Genomic DNA, 8,912 nt, shown 5'->3' on the forward strand with positions numbered 1-8,912 from the left:
GGGACGCTCGCGGCACCCGATGAATCCCAGACGACGCTCAGGCTGTCTGCGTGGGCACAGTGACTTTCCAGCACCATGACAGGGAGCCTGCAGCCCTCTGGGGAGTTTAACCATCTTCCCCGACTCAGCCGCATGCCGTTCTCTCTCTTTGGCCGAGGCGGCGTCCGCGTCCCTTGCACTTTGCCTCGGGTGCAGAGAAGTCTGTTCAAAGGCACTGGGGGGGAGGGCGAAGGCAAGGCGGGGCCTGAGCAACAGGGCCACATTGGGGTGGGGAAATTGCTTGCAGGGCCATGAATGTAGGGCCGGGGCAGGGGTGTGGGAGGGGTGTGTAGGAAGGAGCTCAGGGCAGGGGGTTGGGGTGCGGGAGGGAGTGCGGGGTGTGGGAGGGGGTGCGGTGTGCAGGAAGGGGCTCAGGGCAAGGGGTTGGGGCAGAAGAGGGGTGCAGGACGCAGGAGGGGGTGCACAGTGCAGGAGGGGGCTCAGGGCTGGGGGTTAGGTTGCAGGAGGGAGTGCAGGGGGTGGCAGGGGGTTCAGGGCAAGGGTTTCTGGGTGCAGCAGGGGTCTCAGGGCAGGGGTTTGGGGTGCAGCAGGGGTCTCAGGGCAGGGGGTTGGGGCAGAGGAGGGGTGCAGGGCACAGGAGGGAGTGCAAGGTGCAGAAGGGGGCTCAGGGCAGAGGGTTGGGGTGCAGGAGGGAGTGCAGGGTGTGGCAGGGGGCTCAGGGCAGGGGTTTTGGGGTGCAGCAGGGGGCTTGGGATAGGGGGTTGGGGTGCGGGGTGCAGCAGGGGTTCGCGGTGAGGGCTCCGGCCTGGCGCCGCTTACCTGGAGCTGCTCCGGGGTGGCAGCAGCGCACAGTGGGACCAGGGCAGGCTCCCTGCCGGCCCCAGCCCCACGCCACTCCTGGAAGCGGCCGGCACCATGTCCCTGCGGCCCCTGGGGGAGGGGGGGCAGAGGGCTCTGCGCACTGGTACCTCCCCCGAAGCTCCCATTGGCTGCGGTTCCCCGTTCCCGGCCAATAGGAGCTGTGGGGGGCGGTGTCTGCAGGCCAGGGCAGCGCACGGAGCCCTCCGCCCCCCTGCCCGGGGGCCGCAGGGACGTGGTGCCGGCCACTTCCCAGAGCGGAGGGGGGCCCGTGGCACCACAGGGGGGCAATCCCGTGGGCCGGTCCAAAGCCCCGAGGGGCTGGATCCGGCCCGCGGGCCATAGTTTGCCCACCCCTGCTCCAGTGAGTCTCTGTAGGAGCTGCAGACCCTGGCACGGCTCCGCTGGGACCAGCATGCAGGGCATGGCTGGCAGCAGGGCAACGACTTGTCACTGGCACATCCTGACCACCCCCCACTGGAGTAGGCGGCACAGAGCTGCTTAGCAGACCGGGCAGGGCTGGAGGGAATCCGGCACCTGGTCTCTATTCTGCGCAAAGAATTTGCTCCTTAATTAACTTCTATAATGACCTGTGTCCCTGCCGCTGCCAGGCCAGCAAAGGGCGCAACGGCTGCAGATCGGCGGCTGCCTTCTCGTTAAAGATGCTGTGTTGGTAAGAGATACACTCGTTCATCTAGTCTAGTCGTTGACATGATCTCCCAGCCCTCTCCTTTGTACAGGGATCTCACCACGGACCTGCCAGCTGCCTGCAGCAGCTTCCCAGAAGGGCAGGAGCCGGAGTATTACCGGACGTTTTGTTCTCTAGGAAGCTGACCCCAGAGTCTGAGAACGTGCTCTGGGTGGGGCGATCGCTAGCACAGCTGAGGAGGCAAGCGTGCAGCTCATGAATTAGGAATTAACAACGTGGTAGATAAGGAATTTCTGTCGTCACTGAAATCACTTGGCCTGATCCAAAGCCCGCTGAGGTCAATGGAATCGTTGTTAAGGGATGAAAAATACAAAGGAATTGAAAAACACATCCCTACAGGCGGCTTTTAACCTGAGAGATTCCATTCTCTGCAAGACAAAGAATGTAATAAAACCGCGTGGCCCGTATCTACCATCCACAGATACCACAGCGGTTGGCAGGGTGGTATTACCCCATCTAACGTTGTGGGGAATCTGTCTATGAACAATTTATGAACTCTCTGTGTGTATCTATCTTAACTGAGCTGCAAGCTGCATTTTGAATATGGGGCTTGTCTGACTTCTCCGTTTACTTCAGATTGGGCTGTAATTTCAGGGGTTAGTGGCCCAGCGCTAACTATAACGGGTAAGGGTTATTAAACCTCGCTGGTCCTCTCTTCAAATAGAAGCACCCTAGGCAAAAAGCTGGCTCCCACCCAGGATAATGGTTGATTAAGGGAGAGATCACCTGGCAACGAAGTCACCTGTTTGGGATCCAGGGTCACCTGACAGAGGAGACTGGGAAGGATGGGAGCTGATCTGTGATCCAGCTGACGGGGGCTGCTGCAGGTGCCAGGGGGAGACCTGCCTACCTGAACCCAGATGAACTTCCAAGGGAAGGATGAGCTGGAACAAAGTACATTACACTCAGGGGATGGCTGTTTTCTAAGTGATCTGTGCTTGCTCTCTTCGGTAAGGAGTAACGGAGTTAGACACTGTTTGCTCTAGCTGTGCCCTTTTGCTTCTGCTATCATATGTCCCTGAAGAGGCAAAGTGTGAACCAGGAGGCTCGTGTTTTGGGCGGGATTCTGGGGGACACGCACAAGCTGCTGGGAGACTCAGGGGAGACGAGGCTAGTTTCAGTGCCCAGGCAATTGGCCTGTGGTGTCCCCACTGCCAAGAGGGGTGTCGGACACTAGATCCACACCTGGCGTGCATGCCTAGAGGCCCATAGCCAGGGACAAGGCCTGAAATCTGCCCCACCCCAGCAAGCGAAGGGCATGTACTATTCAGCATCACAGCAGCTGAGCAGCCTGGGAAAAGTCCAGCTAGGTGACCTTGACCGAACCTGAGACGCCCCATTTGACATCACTGAGGCCCAGAGGGCTGGTTGAGTTTGCCATTAATCACACTAAATGATCTCCTCAGGGAGGGCTGGAATATGAGAAGCAGCAGTTCATAGCGGAAATGTTCCCTCCAACTAAGATTCACAAATTGCATCATTTTGAGCAAGTCAATTGCTTGAGACATGAAGGGAGAGTGAATTACGAGGAAGTGATAAGGAGGAGAAATTGTTGCAACAAAAATAATCCTTCCTTGCATTCATAAATTAGACATTGAGGGTCACCCTGAGCCTCAATGAGTCATGGGATGGAATTCAGCTTTTCTAGCAATGGCCAGTCTGAGATCTTGGTTTTAATGGCATCTCAAGTCAGATGTGCATTTCCATGGCCACATCATCAAAGAACTGACTCATTCGGTCTCCAAGATCTTTGCTTATCAATATAAAAACCCTGTTCTCACTGAGGCCTTTTTAAATGGTGGAAGAGTTGTTTAGCTTGTCTCTTGGCTCCAGAGAGGCACATTTCCTCTAGTAGAAGTTCCCGTAGACCCTCTCTTTCCCTGCACTCCCTTGGGGTCTGCTCTGAATGGTTCGATGCTCACCCACTGTATCAGAAACAGTAACTAGCTCTCATTTTTCTTCTCCTCGACTTTCAATACAAAACTATCTGCATGAAGAGTTCTTTCTCTGCTCCTCCTAGTACCATGCCCATGCTGAAGCTCCAGGGACATCTGCTAGTTCCTTTCTTCACAGCATCTTAAAGCCTGGTGCAGCGTTCCCAAGAGAGTCTTTTTTTGAGCAGCTCTTCCCTTCATAACACACACTTGCTCTCTTCCCCCCACCCTGCCAGGAGAAAGCTCTATACCTCCGATTACCCTTGAACTCTCTGGCACGTCTTTGGCCTGGATGGGAGGGGATGATGTTCTCCAGGGTTTGGGCAAACCCTCGTCTCTGCAGTCTCTGCGGCTGAGCACTGTCTGGCCTGCTGGGCTGGCACACCCTGCTGCAATAGGGCTAATGTCTTTCCTATTGTCCATGACCAAGGGCTGGCAGACAGAGTCCTTACTGAACAAGTCAGTGGTTACAGTGCAGAAAGCAGCGAACATTCAACAGCTGTGGAGCTCTTTGTAGGTACAATAAATAACTCAGGACCCAGTTGTTCCCTTTAGGCACTGGCCTGAACTTGGCTCAGAACAGGGGGCCACTGGCCCGTGGAGCTGCCGGGCCTCGGGGGGAGCTCCTGGAGCCATAATGGGTCTCCCTGAGCAGTGGGGGGGGGCAACAGGGAGGTTTTATTCCTACCTCCCGTCAGGGGTGCACTGGGTACTCCTCTTGGTTTGCAGAGAGGGACTGATGACCTCTCCCTAGCCCTTCCCTGGGCCTTTGTAGTGGCTGGTGCTGCTGAGTTAACCAGGAACAAGCCCAGGAACTGCTACCACATCCAGCTCCTGCAATCGGGCACCAGAAGGCGTGAAGGCTCCTTGCACCCAATCCCCCCCCCGTCAATATCTGCATTGGGACCAGCTACAGTCTGACCTGCAGGCAGGGACTTAGCAGCCAGTCTATACCAGCGAGCTTGCAGATAGCAACACGTAACAATCCACAGATGAATCAAACCCACGTGGTCCATCCCGGTTATCTGAGGCACCAAACGCTTCTCACTCTGTACCAGACACGAAGGGAGGCGCTCTCTGCAAGGCACAAAATAGCTGCCATCCACAGCTGAGTACTTGGGCCATGAAACTAGCCCAGGACTAGTTTTAGGGAAGATTAGAGTTTTCCCACCAAATGCTCTTGGCTATGAACAGACACATTGATTTAGATCAAATAAAAACGGAAATTTTCACCAAAATTTAATTGACTCCAGCTTGAATTTTTATTATTACAAATGAAGCCACAAGTACTGTGGGAAAAGCTATGACTGCAGGAATTGTACAATGTGGGTTTCTCTTGAGAATTTCAAATTTAATTTCTCATGCGCTGGGGTTTGGGGAAATCAGGATAAACATCTGGAGATAAATGTTGCCTTCTGTGCAACCTACTGAAATCTCCTAGGAATCTTATCCTAACCCAGCCAGTGAAATCAGAGGCTAGGTCAGAAGGGGACATTTGATTCTCTCGTGTGACTCTCTATGTATCACAGGCCATTACATTTTCTTTTTTGATAAACTGAACAGATGGATCTTCTGAAGTCTCTCCCAGTCAGACATTTTTTCCAGCCCTTACATCATTTTTGTGCCTCTTTTCTGCACCTTCTCCAGCATTTCAACATCCTTTTAAAGATGTGGCCAGCAGAACTGGACGCACTCTTTCAGGATTGGTCTCACCGATGCAGTATCCAGAGGTGAAATTAACTCCCGACCCCCGCTCACTACTACCTGGTCTCTACATCTAAGGAGCAGATGAGTCTTTGTGTCACAACGGGAGCACCTGTTGAGTTGCTTCTCTAGTATGACCCCTAAATACTTTTCAGAGCCACTGCTTTCCAGGATCTAGCCCCCTATTCTGTAGGTCTGGCCTACATTCTTTGTTCCTAGAGGCATAACCTTGCATCCAGCTCACGCCGTACGGCTGCCCTGGACTTGTCATTATTTAGCACTCCACCCATAGCTGTGTCAGCCACAGTTTTGTTTTGTGACGTGATTTTGTATTTACTTTCAGATCATCGATGAAAATGTTGAATCGCGTCAGCCCTGAGAGCTAGAAAAACCCCACTCAGCCTTGATGAATCCCCGTTGACAACTTGGAGATCTGTCAGTTAGCCAGTTCTTAGTCCTTTTAATGTGTGCTCTACTGATAGGGATCTGCGACAGTGCTCATTTTTAATATTGGGTGATACTTAGTCACACGCCTTTTACAAAGCCCAAGTAGATTAAAACCACGCAGTTACCTTTAGCTATCAAAACCGGTAAGGTTTCCCCATCTCCAGTGTCGGTGAAGGGCCCAGCTGGTGGGAATGAGACCAATGGGGTCATCAGCCAATGAAATCTCCACGTCCTAGCCCAATATTTAACACAGGGGCTCTAGGTCCTGGCTCGGTAGGTCCCTGCACTGTACTAGCAGGGACATCAAACAGGCTCTGCCTCGCAGAGCCACGCCCCATGCCAGAGCGATTGCAAAGCCCCTCCCTGCTCCTCCAGCCCCCCTCACAGAAAATAATGTGCCACCGCGTCTCCTAGCACCTCTCTGCTGTTACCAGGACTTCGCTCACCCAGCTGCTCCCTCATTGGCGAGGGAGCCCTGCTTCCAGGCCTCTGCTAATATTCCTGCAGGTCGGCTCTGGCCAGGAGGCGTTGGCTGCGGCTGTTAGCATTGCTACCTGCACTCCGCCTGGTGACCATTTGTCTTGCCCTGTCTTTGCACTGTCCTGCGACACGCTCTACACGCTGTGTTCACCTCAATACATGTCCAACACTGAAGAGTCAAATGCAAATTGTTTGAGCTCCTTAACTCTGACCACTCTGGACAGCCTAGACCAACGGCGGTAGAGCCCGGTTCAGCCCTGAGTTACAGGCGAGCACCTCTGTCACGGGTGGGGAATCTAGCTGACGGACCCTGGGTGTTTTAACCCTCTGGAATCTGAACCGAGTCCACTCACTGCCCCTTCCTGGGGTCCCTAGACACACTCTTCGGGCACAGCTCCTCTATCTAACACCCCTTCCTCAGTTTAGACCACACGGCCCAACTGCCCAGCCCTGGACCCTCGACAGACTCCCCCAGACCTTAAACCCCTTCTCCCCCCCCCCAAACTCCCACCCAAGGTGTGAGCCTTCTGCGTTACAGTGCAACTCTCTTGGGCTGCGGGATAAGGGGCAGGACTCCAACCCAGCATTCCTCTTTCCTCTGCCACACTGGAAATACGCACATCTACATCGAGATAATCAACACTGCCTCGCCCCCATTCCCTCACCGCTCCAGGGCATTCCTGGGGCTGGGGTGAGGTCTTCTGCTGCAGAGCCGCCATGGGTTCTGAAATGCGGGGTCTACTCCTGCAGCTCGCCTCTGTCCTCGGCCAGCCCATCCCCTTCCCCTCTTCTGCCCAAACTTCCTCTCTCAGCCTTTCCCTGTTGTTCCAACTCTGTCTCTTTGTCCTGCCTCTCCACTTCCTCCTCCCTTCAGACAATATCTTTTCACACCTTGAGCAAACCACCTGACCAGACGTATTGCCCGCTCAAAACACAGTCATTAAAGTAAGAACTACCCATTGGGTACATCTTCACTACCCGCCGTATCGGCGGGTAGCAATCGATTTATCCGGGATCGATATATCGCGTCTCGTTAAGACGCGATATATTGATCCCCGAACGCGCTCACCGTCGACTCCGGAACTCCACCAGAGCGAGCGGCGGTAGCGCAGTCGACGGGGGAGCCGCGGCCGTCGATCCCGCGCCGTGTGGACCCCAGGTAATTCGATCCAAGATACTTCGACTTCAGCTACGCTATTCGCGTAGCTGAAGTTGCGTATCTTGGATCGATCCCACCCCCTAGCGTAGACCAGCCCATTGTCTTCAAACTGGTGTGCACCTGTTGCAGATCCTGTCAGCGGTGGTGGAGAAACACTGGCATGGGGGCTTCCCATGATACAGAAATTTCCTAACAACTAGAATTTGTAAGTTGTACAGACTCACTCCCCAAAAACATCACATTCCACGAACGTCAGTAAGAAATGCGTGTGTGCATCTTAGTGTTCCAGTGAGTAACAGAGCGATATGGCCAGTTACAGGCTGTCCCTGCCGGTGCACTGTTCTGTTTTGCTGGAGGCTGGTATTAGTACTGGGAGTCTGTTCTCCCCGGACATTAGTCCAGTCTATTCCATTGCCTGTCACTGTAAACTAAGTTCTGTAGAATTGTTTAATGAACAGGATTTAACATCTTCTTGTAAGAGAGAGTCATCTGCATCACACACAGCTTCTTTCTCGTTGGATGGGTCGCTTAGTCACAGGGGTATATATACCATGCACATGTTTGCTGTTAAATATACCCCATGTTACAATGTGAGTGCGAACAATACATGCCGCATCCAACAAGCATTTTGTAACAAAATAAACACATTCCATCTCTATAAAAGCAAGAATGCTCCACGTGAGGCAATCTCATTCTTACCGGAAAACTGCTCTGCACACTGCAGAGAGGTTCTCTGTGTCACAATTGCCCACTGCAAATCATGGGCACCAATGGCTTGTTTTTCCTGAGAAAGGAGTAGCTCCAGGCACGTCCGCTGCAACCCTTTGTGAGCAGCAGTTGTGCCAAGTGAGCACTGAATGCTGCGGGACAGCAGCCTCCTCCCCCTCCTCCAACACGGTCAGGAAAAAGGGAAACTTTTGTCTTTCTCTCCTTAATCTTCTGAATACTTTAAATATGAAAACAGATCCCTGCTTTGTACATAGAATACATTGGCCTCCCTGCGTGGCTGTTAAAGCAAGATTTTCTTGAATAGGTTTGAGCGACATTAAGCTAAATACACGCACAGAAATCTATATGGGGGTCAGATTGGCTGATTGTATCACTTTCATTTAATAAATTTCAGAGAGTTTAAGGTTAGAGGCAACCATTAGATCATCTAGTCTGACCTCCGGGATAGCACAACCCAGAGAATTTCACCTGGTTCCCCGTTCTGAGCCCAATCACTTAGGTTAGACTAAAGCATTTCAGTCCTCAGAGATTACACTGTTGTGTGCCTGAGGCAGAGGTCAGGAGAGACAGAGCCACCACACTTCCCTGAGGCCCGGCCATGGCAGGGAATGGATTAGGTGAGTCATGCTCAGTAGGTGGTCAGCACGCCACACTGCAGAGGAAGGCACAAGAATGCCCTTGGTTCCTGCTAATCTGACGTAGGGAAAATCCCTGCCCAACCCCAAATCTGGTCATCAGCTGGACCCTGAAGCATTTGATCAAGACACATCAGGCAGGTATCTAAGGAAGAGCATTTTCTGTACCACTTCCGAGTGCCCACCACCCAGGGTCCCATCTCCAGCTGTGGCCAATCTCAGAGGAAGGCAGGAAACACCCACCAAATACATCTGGC

Source organism: Terrapene carolina, unplaced genomic scaffold (genome assembly GCF_002925995.2).
Source record: "Terrapene carolina triunguis isolate 2854851 unplaced genomic scaffold, T_m_triunguis-2.0 Scaffold131, whole genome shotgun sequence".
Lineage (NCBI taxonomy): Eukaryota > Metazoa > Chordata > Testudines > Emydidae > Terrapene > Terrapene triunguis.